Source organism: Ambystoma mexicanum, chromosome 11 (assembly GCF_040938575.1).
Source record: "Ambystoma mexicanum isolate Mex_15411 chromosome 11, UKY_AmexF1_1, whole genome shotgun sequence".
Classification (NCBI taxonomy): Eukaryota; Metazoa; Chordata; class Amphibia; order Caudata; family Ambystomatidae; genus Ambystoma; species Ambystoma mexicanum.
In genome coordinates, this window is record NC_090934.1 from 1034757486 (window position 1) to 1034783559 (window position 26074).

A 26074-nucleotide genomic window follows, 5' to 3' on the forward strand; every position below is an offset into this window, starting at 1 on the left:
CTTTCTCGGAGTCCAGAGAAAGCAGACTCGCCTCGAGATCCAACTCCTGGGCATAATGGATTAGGTCTATCGTCTTTCTGATGTTATCAGAACCTTGCCTCCCCCCTATGAATCCCACTTGATCCCCATGAACCAACTTTGTCATTATCCCTTCCAATCTCCTTCCCACCACCTTGACAGGATCTTGACATCTATACTAAGAAGAGAAATCGGGCAATAGGAGGAGCATTCCGTTGGATCTTTGCCCTCCTTAGGCAATACCGCTATTATGGCCCTCATCATAGTTTCTGGTAGAGTTCCCCCCTCTAACACCGCATTGAACACCCTCACCAGGTATGGAGCTAGGGAAGATCGAAACCTCTTAGAAAAATACACAGAGAAGCCATCCTCCCCGGGAGACATCCCCACCTTCATCCCACTTATTGCATGCTCGACCTCCTCTTCCGTCACCGGACCCTCCAGACCTCTGCCATTTCCCCTGTCAAGGCCGGAACCTGGATGGAGTTCAGGAATCCCTCAATCTGGGCATCATCCCCGTCGTATTCTGATGAGTATAACTGTTCATAATATTGACGGACGGCCGCTCCTATGGTTGGGGTATCATAACCCAACGACCCCCGTTCCTTCCTCACCGCCTTCACCATCCTACTTCTCTGAACCTCCCTGAGCCTCCATGCTAGAATTCTATCCGCCCTGTCCCCCTTCTCATAACATTTTTGTTTCACCAGTTGTAGACTCCTTTCAGACTTATGCAGCAGGAGATCTTTCAAATGGAGCTTGTAGTCCTTCAAAGAAGCCATCTGCTCCCTACCCAGAGGTTCCTCTGGAGGGCCTCCCGGCTGGAGTTGGGCTATTTTTTCTCTCAATTACCTCTCCTGGGCTTCCCTCTCCCTTTTTTTCCGGGGCTCCTATCTTAATGAGGACTCCTCGCATGGTAGCCTTAAAGGCATCCCACAGTGTATGCGTGCCCACCTCGCCATTGTAATTTAGCTCGAAATATTCCTTGATGGTGTCTAACACTTCCTGAGCCAAGACCTCGTCTTTTAACAGGGAGTCATTGAATTTCCATCGCCCTCTACTGCCACTACGCCAACCCCCCACTATGGTGACGCGGACTAAGTCATGGTCGGACCAGGGGACAGAGTCAACCCTGTGGCAAGAAATGTATGGGAACAGGGCTCGTCGACTAGGATGTAATCTATTCGGGAATACGACGCGTGCGTTGCGGAGTAATATGTGAAAGAGGGGACTCCAATCCTGTGATTCGGAATAGTATCTACCAGGCCCAGATCAGCATTGACCCTTTGGAAACTACGTGCCATAGCTTCACCCGCGACCCTAATGGGCTGGGGCCCCATGCGTTTCCAGGACCATGTTGAAATCACCCCCCCACCACCATCATACCATGGACGAAAAGTTTCAGGCTGTCCCTCACACTTCCTCCCAGAATTGAGCCTGGCCTTCGTTCGGACTGTACACCACCCCGAGAGTCAGAGGGGAGCCCTGCAGGGAACACTTCACCAGCAGGTATTGGCCTTTCGAGTCCTTCAACATGGCCTCCTTTTTGAAGCAGATATCCCTTGCCAACAATATGGCTACCCCCTTGACCTGTGCGATGCACTAAGCACCTCTCCGATCCCACCCCCCCCGCATTTTCAGTTCCTTCCCCCTCGCCCAGTGTGTCTCCTGTATAAAGAGCAGGTCAAGTTTAGCCCTCCTAAGTTGCCTACAGACCAAGGACCTCTTGGTTGGGGTGTTCAGCCCTGCACATTAAGGGAACCCACTCCCAGGGCAAGTAGGTTATCAGCCATTATCCAGACTCTCAGCACAGCACCACTCCCCTTCAGCTCTGTTTGAGTTGTAATAGGCTCCCCTGTACCCTCCCACCCTCACCTCCAGGTGGGCCTTAAACTTTTCCCCAACTGCCCCCTGTTTCCCCATTCAAATTGAACAACCCCAACTTTCCCCTGAACCCCCTTCCCCCACCCTGGCGTCCAGCCAAACAAAACCACCATTACTGGTAATTGGCCGGACCACCAGTCTACCGCCTTCTGCTAACATCTCTTTGCGCTCCCCTCCTCCCCCCGAATCATGCCCCCAGGAGACCCCTTATACCTGCAGTCCAAGGGGACCCTGTGCGTTCTTGGGCCCCACGGACCCTGGTGCATACTTGCTTGCAGGCCAGATTGGTTCTCTTGTCTACGATCAGGGGTATTCGCGTAGGCCCCCGGGACCTCTCCACACTACCATTATGTCTCCAGCTCCCAGTCCCCGTGGGCCAGTCTGATTCATTCACCATCCCTCGCCGGGGACGGTGTGTTCAATTTTTTTAAATTCCTCGAGCACGTCTTCCTTCACCTGTCTCGCTGTGGCCCGTGTCCTGTAGCACCGCCCGTGGCCATCCTGTGGGACCCCTCTGGGGGGTCAGGTCCATCACGTATTCTTGGCTGGCACCTCTTATGTCCTCCTCCGTGACCAGTGTCGTCCGCTGACCCATATACTCAAACGAGAGGGAAAAGGGGTAACCCCACCGGTAACGCACCCCCTTCCCCTGTAAAAACTGCGTTAAGGGGCGGCATATCCTGCGCTTGGCCAATGTGTACGATGATAGGTCCTGGAAAATGGACACCCGTTTATTGTTGTATGTAATCTTTCCAGCCTTCCTGGCCACCTCCAGCACCTTCGCTTTTTCCGTGAAGTAGTGAAACCAGACTAGTATAGACCGGGGGCCCCCCGCTCTGCCCCCTGCTCTGTGAACCTGGTCAAACGTTGGTTCAGTAGTCATTTCGTCCGAGAAGAGGGGAGTAATGATGTCTCTCACCACCCAGGCCAAATCTCTTTCCGTTTCTCCCTCTGTCTCCGGGACCCAAAAAATCCTGCGGTTGTTCCTCTGTTCCCTGTTTTCAAAATCGTCCATTTGCCTGGTCCTCTCCTCTTCCCTATTTTCCTAGGGCCGACAGTCTCATGTCTATTTCCATCTTCTGAGTTGCCGCCGACGATTGGTTAGTTTCCAGCTGGAGCAGTCTATCCTTTACCTTGTCCACCCTCTGGTCCATTTTCTCCAATTTCCGGGCTATGTCCGCTCGCATGTCCCTGATCTCCTGCAGGATAGAGGCGAAACCCTTTTCCATTGCTGTGGTGGACAGGAACGGAGCCTCCGACTGAGCCATACCGCTCTCTCGGACCGGGCCGCTGAGTTCGCTTCTGGCCTCCTGGTACCGATATTCCTGAAGCGCTTTTCGCCAGCTCATCAGGTCCCCTTCCCCTCTCACCAGGTGGCGTCCCTGACGGAGAGGATCGAAATGAAACTCTGCCCTTTTCCCTTCTGTCCAGACCTCTTTGGATGGGAAACCTCTGGGCGGGCACATGCCCCACCAACCTCAGGTGGGGGCCTCACACCCTAACAGATCTCCTTGTGTCCGGCCGACACTTCCTGACACTCCTGCAGGGGGGGGGGCGATGGGAGGAGATAGGGTCCGCCCGGATGGAACCAAGGGTTATTACCTCGGGGGAGGCGCGCCCCAACGGCTTGCTCCAGCTATCCAAGCACACCCCTCAATTCACCCGCAGGCGGGCACATGCCCCAGGCTGGGAACCAGGGGCCACCACCCGTGCGGGTTCTGGGTGCCGGGTCCCCACCCCCCCTCCCGACGGTATCACTGGCAGAGAGGGCCAAATTGGAGACCTGGCCTCTTCCCTTCTATCCTGACCTCCTCAAATGGGCAGCCTCTGGGTGGGCACACGCCCCACCACCCTCAGGTGGGGGCCTCACACCCTTTCCAATCTCCTTGTGTCTGTCCAAGACCTCCTGTCACTTCTGCGAGAGGGGGGGTGATGGGGTTGATTGAGACTGGTCGAGACTACCTGGGTAGAGCCACAAAATATTAGCTCGGGGGGGGGACCACCACACACACCCCACCTGCTTGCTCCAGATGTCTGCATTCCCCCCACAATTCACCTTCAGTCGGGCACACGCCCTGGAATGGGAACTAGGGGCCACCACCTGTGCAGATTCCAGGCGCAGGGTCTCCACCCCTTCACTTTCAGCACATCGATGATTGTGGGTTCTTCTTCCCATAAAATGATCCCTGTGGGGGGGGCGAGAGCCGGGGTACCACAGCGCCGCCCCAGCAGCTTTCCCGCACCTGATGGGGCTCGGGTAGCCCAGGCGTCCTCTAGCCAGAGCCGCATCCAGGTAAGGGCCAGGGGCAGTTCCTCCTCTCCCTCTGACACTATACAGTCCCGCGGTGCCTCCGCTCTGACAGCCTTCCAGGGATCTGTGGGCTGGGGCGCGTCACCCCCACCGCTCTTCTCTGTATTCAGGCTCGCCAACAGGCCCGGGCCTCCGGCACAGATCTCGTCTGAGGGGGGGAGGGACTCCCGTCACGCTCCGGAGCCGTCTGCCAGCGCTGCGGGCCCCCGCGAGCGGGCCCACCACCAATCCACCAGCGCCAGACAGGCGGCGGCCGGGGGGGGAGGCACCCGCCGCACCAGCAGGCCCCCACTGGTCTGGCACGCCACACTCCTCTCGCTGCCTCGGGGCCACTCGGGTCCCTCACTACTCCCCTCACTGGGACTCGGGTCCCGTTTCCAGGCCCCGCGGGACTGCCAATGTCGCTCTTTCGGCAGGGGGGGGCCCTGAAGTTCACCGCCTTTGGCGGACTGGAATTATCCGTGGAGGGTTTGTGGGGGGGCTCAATTCCCTGACACAGCCCAGCTTCAGCGGGAGCTCCAGCCTCAGGCTGCCATAGCCTGTGCGCCCCTTGGTGGCCTTCCTTGTTTTCTTTTTTGAATGATCTTGGCTGCAAAAAATCCTTACCATGGGAATGTTTCCATTTCTTTTACAGTTATGATGAAAGGTACTGGTGCTGCTGTTGGATCTGGCTGCATCCGGAGCATTTCAGTTCCTTCCTTCCTTCAACCAGTGGCCTGGGGGATTTTAGCAAGCCATTGGCAGTAGATGTGAGGCTCACCTCATTGTTATGTTATTGTAAGAATTTTTAATATCAAGAAACATATGAAGATATTTCAGGAAAAGAAAGAGGGGTTATCTGATTAACATCAATGCCCTTTATGATGCTCACATTCAATGATCACTCCACTGCCCATCAGCGACAAGGACTACCAATTATATGTCTACCAGAGAAGCGTGCTTGCCACTAAAACCCCATGTACCGCTGTATTTTGAGGTAGAGGCACAAGCATTGTACATCACTTCCATTGACAACTGTTGGCAATACTACCCAACTGAAAAGGGGCTGATTTACTAAGCTAAAAAAAAGTAGCTGAATTAAGAGCCTAAGTTCTACTTACAATATTTTTTGAGCTTAGAAAATTTTGATTTATTTTAACTTAAAAAATCAGCTCAATACAAATACAATACAAATACACACGTGGGACTGATTTACTAAGCTAAATAAGTAGCTTATGTAAGAGCATAAGCACTTTCACAATTCCATTATCCTAACACCACCGATTGGGGATGAAATCCTCACTGGGGTCTGTGGTTCCTTTGTTAACCTAAAGACTTCTTAGACTCGTTATCATTGGTCTACTCATATGGAACTGTTCTTATTATTATTATTATTGAAAGAAGACCTAGCTTTGAAAAGCAACTAAGTGGTTTACAGAACTATACAACAATGCAGATACACAATGCAGCATTTTATTGAGGTATACAACAGTACATATGCATAAAAAGGCACTTTTCACAAGTAACAACAGAACAGATATACAGCGGGAGTAGTATACAGAGGGACACAGAGGAGGTGTACAACTGTATAGGGTGGCAGGGAGGAGAGGGCTGGACGTTGTCTAGCGAGTCATGTGGCATGGGGGTGAAAGTGATGGCCTAGTTGTTAAGAAGGAGATACGCCTTAAAGAGGTGGGTCTTGAGTTATTTTCTGAATTGTGGGAGCGCGAGGCCTAGTCTGATGCTGATGGGGAGGAGGTTCCATAGTCTTGGGGTGTAGGTAAAAGAAGTCTTGCTTTCTGCTCCTTTCCTTTTTGCATTGGCAGATTTCACATTTTCACATGTCCTATCTTCTGGTGGTGTGCTGTCTGCCGGAGATGCTGTGTTTCTCTGTGAGATAGCAGGGTGACTTGAGGGCGACTGCCTTATAGATGATGCAGCAATAATTGAAGGGGATTTGTCTGTGCAGTGGGTGCCAATGAAGGACGATGAGGGCCAGTGTGATGTGGTTGTATCTGTGGAGACCCTTGGTGAGGCATGCAGCCGCATGTAGAACACTTCTCAGGGGCACAAGTGAGGATAGCAGGAGGTTTTCATGGAGGGTTTTCCCCATCCAGGTGGGATAGGACCGTGCTTGAGTGCTGGATCGAAAGCTGTCTGCAGAGAGGAAGGGCTTGACCTGCCACAGGAAGGAGAGCTAATATTAAGCTGCCTGAGTTGTCAAAGCCATGTGTTTCTTGAGGGAGATGTGTTTGTTAATGTGGAACCTGATAACGTGGTGCAGGAGGTGAGTTCAGGTGTGAAGCCCTCGGGTTCATGGTTGAACCCAGGTCTAAATGTCTGGGTGTTTGGTGTTGTTGGTTCATGAGGAGTAGGAATTCAGTCTTGGAGGGGTTGAGCTTCAAGTTTGCACTGCAGATCCAAGACTGGATCAGCAAGAGGTAGGTTTGAGCCTGTGGATGTCCTTTATGGAGTCCATCTTGAGTTATAGCTGTGTGTCATCAGTGTGTTTATGGATGTGGATCTTGTGTGTGATTAGGAGGGCTCCCAGTAGCTCCGTGTATAGATTGCAGATCACTGGTTAGAGGATGGAACCCTGCTGGACTCCACAGGTGATGGGTGGATGGGTGATTGTGAATGGAGGATAGCACAGGGGCAACGTGCTGGTCTTGGGAGCAAGACCACGCAGAGCAACAGAGGTTAAAATCCTGGATCCACAATTAGAAACTGAACTCGGGTATTAAGCACGGTATAACATAAAATAAAATACATTAAAAAATAGCATTGGCGATCTAGAGAAATCCATCTGAACAAATTGCTGGCAGTTGGAGAGGTAGCACTTGCACCAACATAGGACAAGGTTGCTGATCCCCATGCAATTAGGTAGGGTGTCCGTGAGCACCTGGTGGTCAACTTTTTTCGAAAGAGGCAGAGAGGTTGAGTAGAGCCAGAAGGCAGGGATGGCCGTCATCAAGGAAGTTGAGGGCGTCGTTGACCACCGGTATGGTTGACGTCTCTGTGCTGCATCTGGGTCTGAACCCAGATTGGTAGTTTTAGAGGAGATTGTGTTGATGTTCTGCTGCAGTTGCATGGCTACCACTTTCTTGATGATCTTACCTTGGAAGGGAAGATGGGTGATGGGGCAATAGTTACCTAGTTTGCTGGGATCTAGAGTGGCTTTCTTTTCTAGAGGGAGGATTTGTCCTGTCTTCAGGGTCAATGGGAATGTGCCTTGAGCTAGGCAGCTGGTGATGATCTGCATGTAGGGGAGCTTCTGTGGGGAGGATCTTGAGGATGGGTGCTGGGAGGATATTGTTTATATGATGCAGCTTTGAGGGTTGCCAGGGTTTTTAACAGGTCCTCTGTAGCGAGTGTCTTGAATTTTGTCCATGGTTTGGAGATTTTGCAAGGTGGGATGTGAGGTAGGTCTGTGGATGCAGAGCTGGTGTCTATGTGCTGGCGAATCTTGCATATTTTGTTGATGAACAAGGTATTGATGGCAGTGGATTGTTTGATGTAGTGTGGAATGGCAGGGTCACCTAGTGGTTGGACACAGTGTTTGACCGCTTTGAAAGGGCTCTTCTTTTGTTGTCAGATTCTGCTATGGTGTTCTGATAGTAGGAGTCCTTGGCTGTGTTGATTAGCTGGCCACGGGTTGGTAAGAGTTCCTTGTCAGATGCAGCCCTGGAGCGGCGCCAGGTTTTCTCTTGTTTCCTGATGACTCCTTGCTGAGGTTGAGTTCTTGCATGTACCAGGCTGCTAATGTTTTTGGTTTGCAGGTGCATTGTTTCAGAGGTGTGTGTCGGTTCATGGAGGCTGAGAGGGTGGCATTGAGTGCTTCCAGTTGAGAGTCACAGTTCGGTTGGGGGTGTTTGGTCCATTTGAGGTGGAGCTTGGTGAGATCTTTCTTGAGGGCTTCCACCAGGAAGTTCTTGAAGAACATGAAGGTTTGGCTGATGGGTTTCCACTGAGAGTGCTTGACTGGGGTGGTGTTCAGGATGGATAAAGGCACGGCCAGGTGGTCAGACCAGTCAAGCAGGAAAGGAGAGCTGTAGTGGAAGGAAGGCAGTGTAGTGATGATTAGGTCCATGATGTTACCTTTCTCATGTGTTGGGACTTACAAGTGCTTTGTGAGGCTGAGGGTGTCGACAATGCTGAGGAGAGCTTCCTTCATTGGTTTGGTGGCCTTATTGCCTGGGAGGTTGAAGTCGCCTAGGAAGATGTTGTTAGCATGCGTGAGGGACATGGTGGTGACCAGGTTGGTGAAGTCTCAGATGAAGGCGGTGATGGGTTTGGGTGGTGTATAAATGAGATGTATGGTGACTGTCCATCAGGGAGAGCGGGAAGTGGCAGAGGAAGACTTCAAAGAACCCAACATTGTTGATGTCAAGTGTGGTGCAAGGCAACAAGGTCTTGTGGATGACTGCAAGACCTATGCATGTCTTGTTTGGTCATTCTCTGTGTTGGAATCGGTAACCGTCAGGGTTAAGGATGCCTAGAATGAGGGCAGAGGTGGGTGTTCAGCAAGGTCTTGGTGATGAAGATGGATCAAGGTCTTGAGTAGTGATAAGGTCGGCCATGTCTGCTGGATGTGTGATAGCTCAGCAGTGTGCTCTAGCATCCTGAAGCTTCTCTTGTGCTAGATGGAATTGCCAATAACAATTCCATACCAAATAACCTGACAGACTCAAAGAATATGGCAAAATACTACTTTATTTTTAATTTAGTAAAGCACGGTACACCGACAAGCATCAGACTGATACTTGCACACACACAAACAAACTTGAATACAGAGCGGTCTTATACTCCTATATGCATCATCTATGAAATCATCCTACGTGGCAAACTGTAAAACCTGGCACGAGGTATTGGTTAGGGGAACATGTATATTTATAGAGAGTATACCGGTTAGGACTTCATTGGCGGTCTCTAATCTGTAAAACACACCTTGAACTACCTCTAAATACGTACAATACTAATTAAAGCAGATGAAATGGCAGTGTATTGGTCTCTGCAGCATTGTATAGCAGGTTGCACCACAGACCCACTGATTGGTTGGCCTCCCACCAAACCATAAACCTTTGGCTCAGCTCCCAGCATGTAAGGAAACTGAAACCCAGGTGCTTGAGTCACTTCAGATTACTCCCCTCTTTCCCAATTAGTCTATCATCTCTCATCAGCTTGATCATGAGCCAAGGTTTCCCATCTGTAGCTGACCTTGCAGTTGTTCTCTGTTCTAGGACATTCAAGGGCGTATGAGCACATCACTCATCTTCAATCATAGCTTAATGAATAATGCTTGTTTTTGACTTCTGCATCACGTGTGAGGAGACCACAAATTTGTCAATTTCAACCTCCTATTTACTGCTGTTTGATTCAATTATACTGGGTGTTATTGCTTGTTTGGCCTCTAGAGACTTGCTCACTCCATCTTGTATTAGACTTATTCACTGTTAATTGTCCAATACTTGGCTCTTGCAGATGTTTTTGTCTTCCTTAATCTAAGCAAAATATATCTCACACTCATGGCTTTATCCATTTGCCTCCCTTTGTCCTTTACAGCTATTTCTTGATCCCAGGTTAACATAGACTCCTCTTTGTTGGCACACATAGCTGTTTTCCTGCATCTCCTGGCTCTCCAACTGTGATTTGTTTCTGAGGTAGTTAGAATGAATATTTGCACAAGCCAGCGTACATTTTCCAATTATTGCTGTCCTAGCCATGTTATATATTCATATTTAGCAAGCTTTTATAAATCTCATCTACCAGCGTTGCTGTGTATTTGCACTTATTGATCCACACGTTACTTTTTCTTCTTTTTGCATACATGATTACTTTATCATTTCAGACATGTTTCTCTTGTCGCTTCAGTTACATAGTCATTCCTAAGTATTTTCATATTGTTTCAGTATGTCCTTGCATATCTTCTTCATGACAGCACTTTGCCCTTGTCAGATATCATTCAGTGTTTCATGCAGTCTAATGGTACATGCAGACAGCCGTCCACTCTCTCAACGTGACAATACATTGGGTTTGGTTGTCTAAGTACATATCGTCTCTCATGCACTCAATGCGGTATAGGGACAGCAAAGAGGGTCCCACATGCAGCTCTTCTCCTGCTGTTATGACGGTGGTGAAGGGGCCGGAGATATAGTATTTGCATCTACCTGTCCTCTACAGTAGACGTTGGCGAGCATCAAATTCTGTTTTGTGGACGGTGAGGGGGTGCTGATGGGCTTGAGGCTGCTGTGTGTGAGGTTTCTGCATTGCACAGTGAATGCCTTAGTGGAAGACCGATGACGTTGACATTGGCATTGCCTGGTGATGGTGGGGATAGCCTGTGGGGACGGAGGGAGAGCATCCACGTTTGTGCATGCTTACCTGTTGTCTGAGCAGGGGTTTGGGACATGGGTCCTTGCGAGCCGATCTGGTGAAAACAGGAATTACCCTTTTCTTCAACTGCCCTTCATATTGGACGTCCGGGCAAGAGACGCCCTTGATCTAACAGTTAAGAGTAGAAAGGAAGAGGCAGAGCTAAGAATGCTGGTGGGGCATGGCCATGTGACCTAGATCCGCTTGCACCTGCTCACCAACTGCAACGGAAAAGAGGCTGGAGGGCTGCTTAAGTAGGGAAAAAGGGTGGCAAAAGAGGAAGGCACCAACATGTTGGCAGTGATTGACAGGGGGCGGTGCTAATGCCATGTGACCTAGATCCGCTTGCACCTGCTCACCAATATATGGTTCAATAAATCCCTACTTTTGTCAAGGTTATAGCGCGCTGATTTCAACTTGTATGTGTTCAGCGCTTTGATGCCTTGTAGGAAGTGGTCTGCAAGCTATAAATCCCCAAAACCCAAACAAACAACAAATAAGTAAACCATGGCGGTCTGTTGCTAAATCTGTACTGTACGCATTAAGCACATCACGCATCATTTGGATGCGACTGTGTCCTCTCCGAGCAAGCCCTCACACTCCATGACAACATATGCTAGAGAGGACAGCACTCACTTCTTAGCTCCCCTGTTTGTATAGATTGACACTCTGCATCCAGTTAGGAGCTGGCTCGCAGGAGTTGAAAGAGATGACGGACATTTCAAACAGCTTCCAACATAGTCTAGAACTTGCATGATCATGATGCTTTAATCACATTTACTTCTCATAATTAAGGTATGTGGTTGCGATGTTTGCCTAGCTGGGAAAGGGATACACAGTCCATTCGATGTCAGTGTTCCCCTGGCCCACTTTTATAGCACTCACAGAATTATTCTAAAGACTAGTTTTCAGGACCACACCTCCGCCTCCAGTGAACTGATGAAAGGAATGAGACTCCAGGCAGATGGTGGGGAATTAGAATGGTCATCCAATAAACGTTATCACTGCCAGTAAAGAGTTTATTGCTGCGGAAACCGTATTCCGATACTACCGGAGGATACTCGCTGTTGGAGTATGAAGCAGTGAGACAGATAACCACAGAGGTGATAAGCCCTCGTTAGTCACCAGGAGTACCCAACATGCTTAGCAGTGCTTTCCTTTCCCCAGCTCCACTGCCTTTTACATTAAACCCCCCATTATTCCCTCTAAAGAAAGGATGCACGTTTCTTTTTACAAACCGGGAAACGGGCCGAAAAAGTAAAACAAAACTTTTGATTATCTAAAGAGAGAGTTGTGGAGTATTTGCCACAGAACTGAACGTTTAAATTGCAAATTACTTCACTCATAAATCAAAACGTTTTTTTGTTTTAATAGAGAATGTTTTTGAAATCAAGAACACATTGTAACGCATTGATCGCCAACCCTTTCATTACTGCAGACATTTCTGTCGAAACTGGATGATTTGCAACTAGCTATTAAAGCACAGTTTCTGCCGTTAACTTACCACTTTGCTTGGGAGCAAATTTAATTCACTCAGCCACAGGCATTCGCATGTCCTCACTTTTCACATTAATGCCATATTGCCCTTCACTCATCAGTACTGGACTGGTTGTTGTCATGATAGTTTATTCATGGATAAACTTAAATTCCCATCAATGCCATCCATCATTCAACACTGCACTGTATTTCTCCATAACCAAGACCCGCGTGTGTGCTTGCATGAGAAGTCACACTAACCTACTTGTCAGAGTTACTAGAGGTCATGATATACATTGAGTTCGAGGATCTGAACAATGTCGAAGTCCTTTGTGAGACCTGTCAAAGGAAGCATAACTTAGCCATCAACTCCCTTGCACAGAGGAGAGAGGGTGTTGAGAAAAGTGACAAAGGCCAAACCTGGTGCCACCGCATTTTTGGTTTGAGTCGTTGAAATGGTGATACTTTTAGGAAATAAAACAAATTTGGCTTGCCCGAATAAAACAAATATTTATATATATATATATATCTATATATATATTACACGGCCACGTTATTGGCAGTGTAGTTATGGTTAAGTTGCTGTTTCCATAGGAAGAGCACTTTTTGGACGGCTCATAACTCCGCTCCCCCTGGACGAATCCACACCAAACCTTGGAAAAAAAAGTATACAGGCCACTGTGAATTGTTCTGCACAGTTTGGTGATGTTTGCTCCAGGAGGGGGGGGAAAGCTATAGGAGGGGTCCCAAAACGTCTTCTTTTCCCATAGACTGAATGGGGGAAACACTTTGCACACGTCTACAGTCCAAACCGCTGGACGGATTTTCACCAAATTTGCGGCAGCAGCACGAGTTTGGTCCCGAAAGCGTGCTTTTGTAAATTTAGTGACAATCCGTCCAGTAGTTCTCTTTAAAACTACCAAAATGTATGTCTCAAAAAATGAGTGATATCTATGTCCGCTCCACGGACACACTTCCCTGTTCGCGCCGCGGACAAGATACTGATTGGCTAATCTGTAGAGTCATGTTCGCGGACATGTGGCGCGTTCACTGATTGGATGCTGAACGGCGTGGCGTGCGTCAGATTCTTTTGCTGCGCCCGCCATCTTTCATTCGTGTTTTGGTGTACGCGGACATTGCCGCTAACACATATAAAACAACACACCATTGCACTTGTTAGCCTTACGCAAAACTGTTTCGGAAGGTGAGGGTTAATGAGGCTGTGATGGGATGTGGTAGCAGGAAGTCAAAAAGTGGTGTTTTCTTGTCACCAAAGTCATACGGTAAATTGAAAGTTGCTGCTCAATATAGTGTCCAATAAGTACAAGGGAAGATTTAGTGTGTCTGTGTTACAATATATTTAAATAATATTGCAGTCAGAATGGCGTCCTAGAGTTTGAAATCTGAGGCAGCCACCTGCACTGTTTGATGGAAACAGCGGTTGTCCAAGTGTATGGGAGTAGCAGTTCTTATGCATGCATTCAGATATGTTGTTGCAAAGTCAGAATGTATTTTCATTCTGAGTGAAGGTCACTTTGGTTTGCTTTTTTGGTTGCGAGCTCAGTAGGCCCACGCATCTGACTGAACCCATAAGGGTCAATTGTTTTTTAACCTTCAGCGAAAGGAAAAATTCAGTGAGATTGCTGGGAGTGCAAGTTTGGAAAAAAGTACCATATGATAAGGTTATGTATTCAGAACGTTTGTAAGACACATGTAATATCAATTGAAGAAGATTCTTTCCTGCAAGTACATCGCTGTCTGGGTTTAACGAAGAGAATGGAGATGGTAAATATTGTGTAAGTTTACTTTTCACAACTCTACAGTCTTTTTTGAAATTGTTTGGTAAAGGTTGGGTATTGATACGTATTTTCTGTTACGTTTTCCGAACAGCTACATTCTGCCGTACTGTGATTGCCATGGATTCTAGATGCCAAGTGACGGCTTCTTTGCACGCCAGATGCACGTACTCATGACCGGCTGCCTAACCATCACTGTATTGTGGGATGACCGGCCCGGTCCCATTTGTCCATATGCTGGAGTGGCCATTAGGAGTAACATAACATCCTTTATGGTGGTGTAGGTCGAAGTTCATGGCGACGTCTTGAAATCAATGTGCGACCGAAGCGGTTGCTTTATCGAAAGCGAACACTTTTGTATGGTAAAAGATCAACGTGTAACTCACAAATAACATTTTCGATGACGACCAAAGAAACAAAGTTACTATTTGATTGAAAAGGGGAATAGTCCAATGGTCTCGGACAGCTTATTCTGAAATTAAAGTACTTTACAAATTCTAAAATGTTAATGTTTTCTTTTAAAAACCAGTTTATTATTTCAAAATGTAACGTGCTATGTTGTACGTCGCTGTGTGTTCATTTGCTGGTCTGCGTCACGGCACGTAGGTGCTTATGGGCGCATTTGGCTATGCTGGAGCGGAACGTCATCCAAAAAAGTATACAATATCATTAGGGTTGGTTATGTGACGAGATGTGGAAGTGTTTTCGTATTACACAAGTGTTGTAATGTAGTTAAAAAACATAGCGGTATAGGTTTATTGACCGAGGGGTAGCCTGCAGTCATGGGGAGTGGGAGAATGTCTGGGTCATGGTATAAGGTCATGATCCGCACAATGTGGCTACTGGCAATGACCAGAAGGGAGAAAAGATAGGAATACAGTGGCCATGTCCACATGGGACTGGCTTTGTCGTAAAGTTGTTTGACATTAGGATACATTTGAAAGGGAGGAAAAAAGTGCTGGTGGTAATATGTTAACAGCATTTCCTTTTTGCTTTTGGCAGGCTGCCATGGAAAGTGAAGAGGGGCCATGTATGGAACAACTGCCTTCCCCTTCTATGGTGGCCATCTTGAAAAAAGATTTTGTTTTCTAATCCGGGATGCCACAGACGTCCCATGTTAGAATGACAAATCCTCTTTTTTAGTAGCACACGTTACTGCTTTGCAAATCTAGATTGTTAAAGGAAAATGTTATTGCGTCTATGTCCTTTACTGAGAAATATAAAGTAGATGGAGTGTATGCAAATTTCTTTAAAAAATATTTTTAAACTGTGAAAAGTGCTTCTTAAAGGAACATTTATTGCGTTCCGTGTTAGAACGACAAATCCCCTTTTTTAGTAGCACATGTTACTGCTTTGCAAATCCAGATTGTTAATGGCAAATGTTATTGCGTCTAGGTCCTTTACTGAGAAATATAAAGTAGATGGAGTGTATGCACATTTTTTTAAAAAACATTTTAAACTGTGAAAGGTTGTTCTTAAAGGAACATTTAATTTATTTACGGATGGCTTTTTGTTGGGAACCACAGCTAAGAAGGAAAGTTGCGGACGGAAATGAGCAAAGAGGCACCAAACATTAATATGGGGTAGGGGGTTGGGTGGACTGGGAAAAATGTTGTGCGTGTGTTATTTGTAAGGTAGGGGAAGTGTTTCTCATGCTCCTTCATTGCAGCAGTGGTGCTGTTTCTTGGGGACGAGGGATGGCCTTAGCTCATGTCGTTTTCAGATAACTAGTACTTTTGCTAAAAGTATGTACTGTGTACTAGATTGTTAATGGATGACTACGAATAAGTGTTCGAGGTGTGCAAGGGAAATGTTGAAGGTGGAAGTTCCTACATCAGTAAAAAATGTATTTCCACACTGTCCACGAGGCATACATCTTATTGTTAAGTGTGTATGGATTCTCGGACACATCAGTGTGCTGTGCGCCATCATATGGTCATGTGGCATTCTCCGCAAGGTGTGCAATGAAGTCAGATGTTACTTTACATTATGGTTACGTGCTACTTCTACAAACCAATGAACTTTAGCAAAAAACTTGTTAAAGGCACGTTGTGGTTAAGTTGCGCTACTAAAAACCTATGAAATTCAGTAAAAAAAACTTTGCTAAAGGCACGTTATGGTTAAATTGTGCTACTAAAAACCCATGAAATTCACTAAAAAAACCTTGTTAACAGGACGATATGGTTCCAAGTAAAACCGAACAACCCTTGAAATTCTTCAGTTATGGTAAGCTAAGCAACCATAACTCGCGCTACCACTGTGCACTCCTAAGACTAAGACCCAGGACATCAAAGATGACATCACCAATGTCATCAATGACATCACTAATGACATCACATGTGCATTTAGTTTTCATGAAAACTCTGTAGAAGGAATTCTTACTATAACGTTGACCAAAAAGTGTCAAGGATAATTGGAATAAATATCATGAGATAATTAGTGCATTATGCAATGTATTGATATAAATAGCATTGTGTTATGAAGTTTTATCCAGTATACTAACCTACTCATGCAGAAACATAGGCAGTGTGTGCAGCATACATGATGAAGGTGCAATATTCATAATCTTGCCATTTTGAATAGTGAAATGATAACTGCTTTCTTATTAGAGTGTTGCGTACTGTGAAAAATGTAACAAGCAGCTAATAAAACCCACTCAATACATAATTGCATTATTACAGACAAATCACAAAGCGACAACAACACATACAAATATGAGTATATACAGGGAAATTGAAGTAAGGCAAAACGCAGCAGTAGTAGCAGAAAGTGTTAATAACCTAACTGATTGTCTTTATGCAGAGAAATGATTGCTCTGTTTCAAAGCTGCTACTTACCATATGACATTTGTGATGACATTTGATGTCCTGGTGTTAGTCTTAGCAGTGCACAGTGGTAGCGCGAGTTATGGTTGCTTAGCTTACCATAACTGGCAAATTTCAAGGTTTTTTTTGCCTTTAACAGTTTTATTTTACTGAATATATATATATATATATATAATTCAGTGATTCAGTGTCTCCTCGTTCATGACCCCAAGGATCTAATGATGTCTTATTTATACAGCTTTGATGTCTATGCATTTTACGAAGAACACATATACATACACTATCACCCAACCTGAGTTGGTACTCATTTATCAACCTTGGAAGGATCAAAGGCTGAGTTGGCCTTTCAGGAATTTTAACCTGTGACCTGTAGATCGCACACAGATCACACAAACTAGCATTCAACACACTGAGCTATATCGCTGGCCTCTTATTTTGTCGGTCACTGTGAATGGCATCTGTTATGAGCTTTCTCAATCATTTTAGAATGCTTGCATGAAAGAATCTGAAAATATTCCTGAGTAAAACTTAGAGGCATCTGGCTGTGCATGAACATTTTCCGATGTCTACATTAATGGCTTCATAGTTTCAAAAATCCTTACTTTCATTACGTTTTAAACAACTTTTAGGAGGGGGTTTCCCAAAGTAAAACAAATGAAAAGAAAAACATAGGCTCAAATATCTCTAAATTGGCTACTTTGATTTTCCTAATTTTTTGCAGGCAACTACATTTTAGCCCAAGCTGTTGCACTGAAGAAACATTTTGAAAATCACCTGAGCCAATTTTGAAACCTTAATGTTTGAAATGTCAAAACACAGTTAGAAAAACTTATAGCAGCATAGAACACTTATGTACATGGAAATGGACATTAAAAAAAGGTAATTGTGGAAACTCTTCAGAAATACCACTGAGATAACATGGAACACTCCACGTTTATGCATTTCTAGCTAGCAAATTCGAAACACACTGAATCCCTTTTTTTATATTCTGAACCTTGCACAACAGAAGCTCCCTTCTCTCTTAGTCATGTTATCTACACTTGATTATTTGGCTGCAGACGCACAGCGATCTATAACCCTGAAATGTATAAGGTGATCTGGCAGGCTTTCAGGCCATCAGCTTGCTAGCGATATCTACCCCTTTCGCATTGGAAAATAAAACAAATTGAAAATAGCTATGTTCATATTCCCTGTTTATTTTTTACCTAAATTTCACACCTTTTTGTTCATTGTAATGAATTTGTAATCCGTGCTTACCGAATGGCCATGACCACGAGGGACAACACATGGGGTTAAAGTGGCCATGTCCACCTGGGACCGGCTTTGTGGTAAAGTTATTTGAAAGTGGGATAGCTTTAAAAGGAAGAAAAATGTGCTTGTGGTAATATGGTCATAGGGTTCTCTCTTTGCCTACTGCAGGTTGCAATGGAAAGTGAAGAGGGGCCCCGTATGGAACCCCGTCTTCGCTTTCCATGGTGGCCATCTTGGAAAAATCTATTTATTTAGCACCTCGGGTTCCCGCTTTAGGATCCTGGGGTGCTTATGGCCTTCATCCCTCATTGCAGGGGCTGGAATGGGGGTATTATGGTCCAGAGACCTCATTATCCACCCTCGCTTCACTTGGGATGATAACTTGGACTGCTTTGCTGGTATCCACTGTTCCAGTCCCTGGAATGGGAACGGGGGATGAATGCCACAATATTCCATTAGCATAACACAACATGCTAATGGAAATGTTGGAAATTCTTATTGAGTCTATGTACTTTAATGAGAAATGTAAAGTAGATGGAGTCTGAGGTTTTTTTTTAGTTCTATTTTTTAACTGTGAAAGGCAGTTCCTAAAGGAACATTTCTTTTGTTGTTTTTTGATGTATTTATTTATTTGGCAGGAGAGCTTAGAATGAAAGGTGGGGAGGGAATAGAGGGAAGAGGCACCGAGCACTAATATGGAGGGGCCGGTGGACAGGGGAAGATGTTGCACATGTGTTACTTCTAAGGTAGGCGGCAGTGTTTCTCATGCTCCTTGATTACCACTTCAAAAGATTTTCGAAATTGCTTCCCACTGCAGAATGATTTGTTGTAGTATATACAGATGACTGTTGTCTCAAAACAAATATGGATCAACAGCATTGTTTATTGCTTGCAAGGTAGCTGCTGGGATTTTCTATCCCACAGAAGTAGGCTGTGTGGTTATAGTATTGGTTGAGGAAGATGAGGTGGAGAAAGATAGCCTCCTGCTTGCTAAGAATGGAAAAACCTTTCTGAGAGCATTGCAGTCATTGGATTTGGCGTGGCAGCACATGGAGGTGTTCCCATAGGAGAACTGTCTGGGGAGTCTGCAACTGAGTACAATGTTTCACTCAGTGCATTTCACTTTGGCAGCTTTAGCCTTTGGTACATTCCCAACAGTGGTAAAGAACTGCCACACCCATGATTCTCTCTGGGTGCTAGAGGTGGTCTACCTCATCTTCCTGGTCCTCTTCATTGTCTTTGGCAGAACTGCGCTTTTTTTGTTGTGAAGATCCTCTAGCTGGTGGTGGTGGCTTTTGGGGATGAGGGATGGCAATAGGTGATGCCATTTTTAAGATAAATAGCAGTTTTGCTAAAATTCTTCCAAGTATGTACTGTGTGCTAGATTGTTAATGGATAATGAGTAAGAATAGGTGTTGGAGCTGTGCAAGGATATTTTTAAGTTGAAAGTTCCTAGATCTGTAGAAAATGCAGTTCCGAACTGTCTGCGAAGCACGGATTCGATCGCAAAGTGCAAACGCATTCTCTGACACATCATGCCTCGCACCAGCGTATGGTCACGTGGCACTGTCAAGAATGTCCACAATGAAGTCAGATGTTCGTGGACGTCTACGGATGCAAAATCAGTTGAAAAATTTGCAAAAAGTGTATACAAGTGTATACAAGTGTTAAAAATTATGCTAGAAGGTGGGACATGGCAGAGTTTTAAGGTGAAACTTTGTAAATTGCACACAAATGTTGCTATATTGTCTAAGTATGATATTGGTAAATTGTAGGAAAATAGCCTGCACTGCTAAAAACCCATGAAATTCACTGAAAAAACTGTGTTAATGGGACGTTATGCTTAAGTTGCACTAATATAAACCTATCAAATTCATTGAAAAAACTTTGTTAAAGGGACATTATGGTTCCAAGTAACACCGAAAAACCTCAGAAATTTGCCAGTTATTTTAAGCTAAGCAACCATAACTCGCGCCGCCACCGTGCACTGCTAAGACTAACACCCAGGACATCAAAGATGACATCACAAATGTCATTGATGACATCACTGATGACATCACATGCAAAATTAATTTTGATGAAAAGTCCCTAGAAGGGGTTAGGTTAATACTTTTGGTAACAAGATGTTAGGGGCGACCGGGAGACATATCAGGGCAATTTTCTGCGATTTTCTGGTTTTACTTGTAACCATAACGTCTCTTTAACACAGCTTTTTCAATGTAAAAAAAAAAATTATACATTCAATGAAAAAACTTTGCACGCAGAATGTGAGTGTGCATAGGTTGTTTGTGTTTGTGTGTTGGGTGTGAATTCTGTATTGTTTGCTTGAGTGTTTGGATTGTGTACGCAGTGTGGGGGTCTAGGTGTGTCCAGACAGGGGTGGCGAAGCTAAGGGGTGAAGGGCAAAGACCAGCTGTTAACTAGCCTTTGTGTCTCTTAGCATATGATGTTTTGCTTTTGCCTTTCTCCCTGTTGCACCTGTGAGTACCCCAAGCTCCCTACTTACTGTAATGACTATCCACACTGTGCCATTAATTGTGCTAGGGGAGGGAGGATAGCTTAGGGGCAATGCTTTGGTCTTGGAAGCAAGACAACACACTTCAATACAGGTTTGAATCATGATCCTGCACTTAGAAACCATTCACTGCTATTAAGCCCGTTATTAATGAATAATCAAATAAATAAAAAATATAATGCATTCACTCCTGCTCCTTCTGCTGCTCCTCATATTGACCTCTGCCTGCGCTTTCTCCAATCACACTACAAATTCCTCCTTTCCTATCCCTATTATAAAACTCACAACTCTGAACCTTCTTCAAACAAACAAATCCGATGAGCTATCCATACCTCCTCTAACACTTATGCACCTCACCTCTCTTCCTCTGAGATTCAACTTCTGTACACTTCCCTAACTCATTAACTGAACGTTACAATATGTAATGCTCAGTCTGCATGCAATAAGATTAACCTTCTTTATCACTGACTACTTTCGCCCCAGCTCACCTTCCCTGAGAGTAGCAGAGGAGGGAGGAAGGGAGGGGGATGTGAAAAGGAAGGTCTTAAGGAGCTTCCGGAATTTGAAGAGGTCATGCTCAAGTCAGAGAGGAAGGGAGTGGCTGTTTCATAAGAGAGAGCCAGAAGACGAAAGAGATCGGCCTCCGGCCCTCTATTTAGCGAAGCGCTTGACACACAGAGAGTTGGTACCAGAGGAACGTAGACGTCTAGAGGGAGCATATTTAATAAGAGCAAGTTGCAGACAGCATGTTCCCTGCCCCCAGACAGCCTTGTGGATGATGCAGAGGGATTTGAACTTGATCCTTGCAGCAACCAGGAGCCAGTGGAGAGATGTTAGTGTTTCCTTCCCTACTTGAAGTGTATTAGGCAACCATTTGCCTACCTTTCTCATTCCACTTTGTTTATAACGGAAGGTTTTGAATGTGCTCTTTTTGGCATGCATCTTGCAGGAGGTGTCATACTTTATATATAGTGTTATTTTTATTTTTCTCTTCGGCACGTGTCTGGCATTTACTAGCATTTTATGTCTGTTGGATTGGGGTGAGTGCAGTGACTTTTTGTGTTGTTTGTAATACACTAACTTGTTTCTATGCTGTTAACCAATTTATTTTGGAACTTCTATAATGGCTATTTAATTTTATATTTTAAATTCATTTGTAACCCATATCCCTCCTGTACATGCGTGTAATTAATTGTGGTGTCTTTTTACTTGTTCCAGCAGTTCCCACTATTAGCCATATCTAGTCTAATAGAAAAGCTTCCACCTTCATTTCACCAACGATACGCAGAACAAATGTTCGAAAATGTTTGGGCCTATCAACAAGGTTAATGTTCTTATTTCTGAGATGAATGATCTCATTCAGGACATAGATGGCTTAAGTGATCAAGACAACTGAGTCAATAAGGAATACACGAGAGGAGGAAGGCTCGAAAGGATAGGAATGGGAGGACAGTGAATCACAGCAACAACATCAGTGCAGCTTCAAACCGTTCACTCCTGTGGGGCAGTCAGTGATTTAGAATCAGTTGAGGAACAACTTGTTGGCACGAGGACAGCTGGCGATGGTAATAGTTCCTGGGCTATTTTCCAAGTCTCGAAGGTGAGCCCCCCCTCCGTCACCCCTTAGCAATTAATGAAGTTGACAGAAATGTAGGGCAGAAGGATGGAAGGAATTATAATATCCCTGCTTCGATACCTGGGAAATCAAATGTCTCTACCTGCGATGCTATTGAAATTCATCAGAAGCCCAAGGGGGTGGAGGTTGGCTCTCATAGCCTGTCCAATTGATATGACGTGATATGATATGGCATTTGTGACGTGCCTATACACAAGTATTACAAGTATGTCTGATAATAATGATGGGTGTTCTGTAGGAACTGAGATCACAAACAATGATAACCCTCTAGAGGAATTGGTTGTTATTGAGTCATCCATTCCTCCAGATAACATATTCTCCCCTCTAGCTAACTTTTTTACACTAGGGCATGACAGCATTAAGAAATGGAAAAGCAAGCCTTTGAGAAATTTGAGAAAGAAAGTGGTGACAAAAAGGATGAAAACGAAAACTAGATCACAGGTATTAGATCAAGAAAAAGGTGCGATTGGACCCCCCTGCAGATGTAACTGTCGGATCTTGCAGCAAGAGACACTGGAGACATTGGGCCTCATTAGGACCCTGGCGGCCCCGGAATGAACGTTGCCGGTAAGGGACCGGCACCGTCCATTCCGGACCGCCTCATTATGAGGTCTGCTTCGGGTCCCGCTCAGGATACCTGGCCAGACCAGGCATCCTTAGTGGGACCCTCTAGCAGACCAGAATGCTAACAATGAGCGCATGTTTAACGGGCCCGGAAAATGGGCAATTACCGGGTCCGCCAAGGTCGGCATGACCCAGTTATTGCCCTTTTCTGGGCTCCGATAAAAAATCATTACCGGAGGCAGGAGTGCCCTTAATAAGGGCACGGCTAGCGCCAGGGTCCTAAATGAGGCCCATTAAGTTCCTTTAAAAATCAGCAGAATGGGTGCACTGAACTTGGAAGATGAGTTCAGAATGTTTAAAGATAGTATCCTAGCCTTGATGACTAAGATCAATCAACGTGAGGAACGTGGCCCCTCTAACTTTAGTCAAATGGTCCAGAGAATATGGGGACTTTTGGAAAAAACTGGTACCCTGCTAGGGGATTCAGGGGAGAGAGACCAGCAGAGTCGGAATGTTAACCCAGGCTCCGATGCCATGCTAGACTCTTCTTCTACTGCCAGACAGAGCCGGACAAGAAAAGATGGTTCTGCCCTTCTTGGTCAAATTCAATTATTGATACTATTAATAAATATGCGGTCAACCATCCCCCACCCAATGTGGTCAGTTATCAACACGAGAAGAGGTATGTCCCAGTGGCCAATAGTTCATTTGAAGTGAATTGGAGTCGGTGCAATGGTCCTAGAATGGATAACCCTCTGTGACAATGTATAACATTCCCAGACTGCTACACAGAGCCTATGAGCACCGGATTCCCTAATTAACAGATGTACACACTGGATTAGATCAGAAAAAGGTTGTGTGTCTATCATTAGGGAGGACATTGCTAGATGTGTGTTCTTGAGGGTGCCCAATTGTGCTAGGGATTACATCCACATTTTCCTTTTTGACAGCGGCATTGCTGATGGGAACTTACCCTCTGAAAGATCAGACTTCTTTTTGAGAGCCTACCCTGCAAGCCCAGCAGATACCACCCATTTCCTTGGTTAGGAGCAGGGTAGATGTTTGGGTACAGCTTTGTTTGACACGCAGCCGAGAGGAACCCCCGTATTGGTGAATAACAAGTATCGTGACTAGTGTGGTGGGAACAGGAGCCCCACTACCTACACTTCCTGAGACTAGTGCTAGCAGCCAAGAGCAGAGGAGCCCTGCTATTGAGAGAAATTATGGACTCGAGGGGGTAGACTGACTACCTTGTGGTGTGAAACGCACTACATCTGTCTTGAGTTGTGTAATGCTATCATGCAAGATCGTTGGTCTGATAAGAAATCCTGAAGAACCAAGTTGATGTGAATTCATTAGGGACAATCAGATTATTCTGTTTCAAGAAACTTGGGGCCACTACTTTAGTTGACATCCACGGTTATCAGTCTTACCAGATGAAAGCCCAGAAGGCCCCTAGGATAGACCTAGTAGTGGGTTACTTAACTTGATTGATCCATCCCTTAATCAGCATGTTGTAAACCGATTGACCAAAACAAGAGATTTGCAACACCTTGAGGATCATACTACTGATAGCCATTGTATTTTGCTATTTTAATGTATAAAACAGGCCATACACTCCTTCTGCCATGGCTACTATAAATAAAATGTACGACCTGCTACTTTCGCATGAATTGCTTGACCCACTAAAGTCCCATAATCTGATAGCTGGGGAATTTAATCTCCAAATCGAAAACTTCGGAATGACTATAGGAGGAGCAAGCTGAGGCCCTCAACAACATCCATTCCTTGTTTGCATGCTACCCTCAGAGGTTTCAGTGTTATGCTCTGCACACAGCATGTGTCTTGTGGGTTCCATGTCATTTCATCACAGGATGTTTTTTTGTGGGGTTTTGTACCATGGATTTTTTTATCAGAAACACCCATCACATTTTTTTTTTACATTTGTTTTCGGGGGTCCCCCAGGACCCCACATTCCCTTTCAGTTTTTATCTATTACCAAAAACCCACATTCCATATATATTTTTTAAACGCCCCCCCAAAAAAATTCAATGGGTTTTTCGATAAATAATTTGCGGTAAAAAAAACAGTGAAAAAACGTCCCTCGATGAAAGGACGTTGAACCGTCCTGTGTTTCCTTGAGGTGAGAGCTTGCAACGGCCGCCATGAAAATGACCAACCAGCTGCTAACATATATTTGGGGCCAAATAGCTCAAGCTTGATTGATTATATCTTGACATCAGTCTGTGATTGGCCTGCCATTACCCACTTTGGGATTCTCAAACATACCGAAAGCAACTATAGCCCTTTGGCTAACTCTCTCACCTCTCCATGGAACACTCCCCCTCGGGTTGTGTGCACCATGCCATTACAGTGTTGGGGCATGCCTGAAGAATGGTGAAATCGGCCAAATTATTGGAGAAAGACATAAAACCAAACATTTACATGGCTGCCCCCCACCTTCTCCCGAGCATAGACAAAATATGCGAGGATGGGATTTCTAACTTGGATATTATGAAAGAATTTGATAGCATGGGAAATGCTATTATCCCTGTAGGGGGGAGAATTCTGCCAGGGTCGGCCGGGCCGTCCGCAGACCTCCGGGCAGGGAGGCCCCAACTCCTCCCGTATATCCCAGAAGAGATAGAGTATGAGACACACACAAGAAGCAACGTGACTCTGCTGTTTATTATACAAAAACGTCAGGGATGGGTCAAGGATCGTATGCGTCCGTCCTGACACACACACAATCGTGGGCTCGCAGGCCAGTTTTACCTTGGTATGACACGCTACTTGCGTCACCTTAGAAAATTATCAAAAAACCTATCGCCACTCTTAATTGGTTGCTTGATTGGTAGGGTTAGTATAGCATACGTATAGAGAACAATATTAGTGGACAAGGGTTAGTCAGGTGATATATCTGGGTTGTCCCTATTATTAGATACATGAGAATTGTTACATGAAGACTCCTGATGATTGGTTAATGTTAATGGCGTCAGTGATAAGAGCCCCATGTTCTGATTGGTGCGCCCGCGAGCTTCCCAGCCTGGGACCATTGCTGTTCCCAGCTCTCGGTGTACCTGTCATTTGCAACAATGTTTCACTATGAGTACGTGCAGACAATGTGAGGACTTATTCATGAGCTGGAAAGCCGACTACTCCCACTGTCGCAGATGTCCATTGACCCTTTTAAGTGTATCTGCCTGTGTCTTGTAACGAGGGATCCAGACGTCTTCTTTCTCCTGGGCTTGGCATCCTGTCAGGTTCGGCTTGGTCACGTGAGGTGGGACCGTGTTTGAGGCAGAATTCTGCACAATTAATATTGTTTTTCCACTGTGTGCCTGGTTTAATTTGCAGGTGCGACTTTAACGTTGGTGCGCGGCGTGCGAGGTTGCAACATCGTGCCCTTGATGGTCTGCTTTTGGAATGTGGGTTTGCAACATTACG

The 26074-nt window shown here is 45.6% G+C and overlaps 1 protein-coding gene across 1 annotated transcript in view; it reads left to right on the top strand.

Moving 5' to 3' along the window:
* The window catches only part of AGBL1 (AGBL carboxypeptidase 1), a 3520373-nt gene that overhangs the window by 1877668 nt on the left and 1616631 nt on the right, over positions 1 to 26074 (top strand). The gene's annotated exons all lie outside the window — the stretch shown is intronic.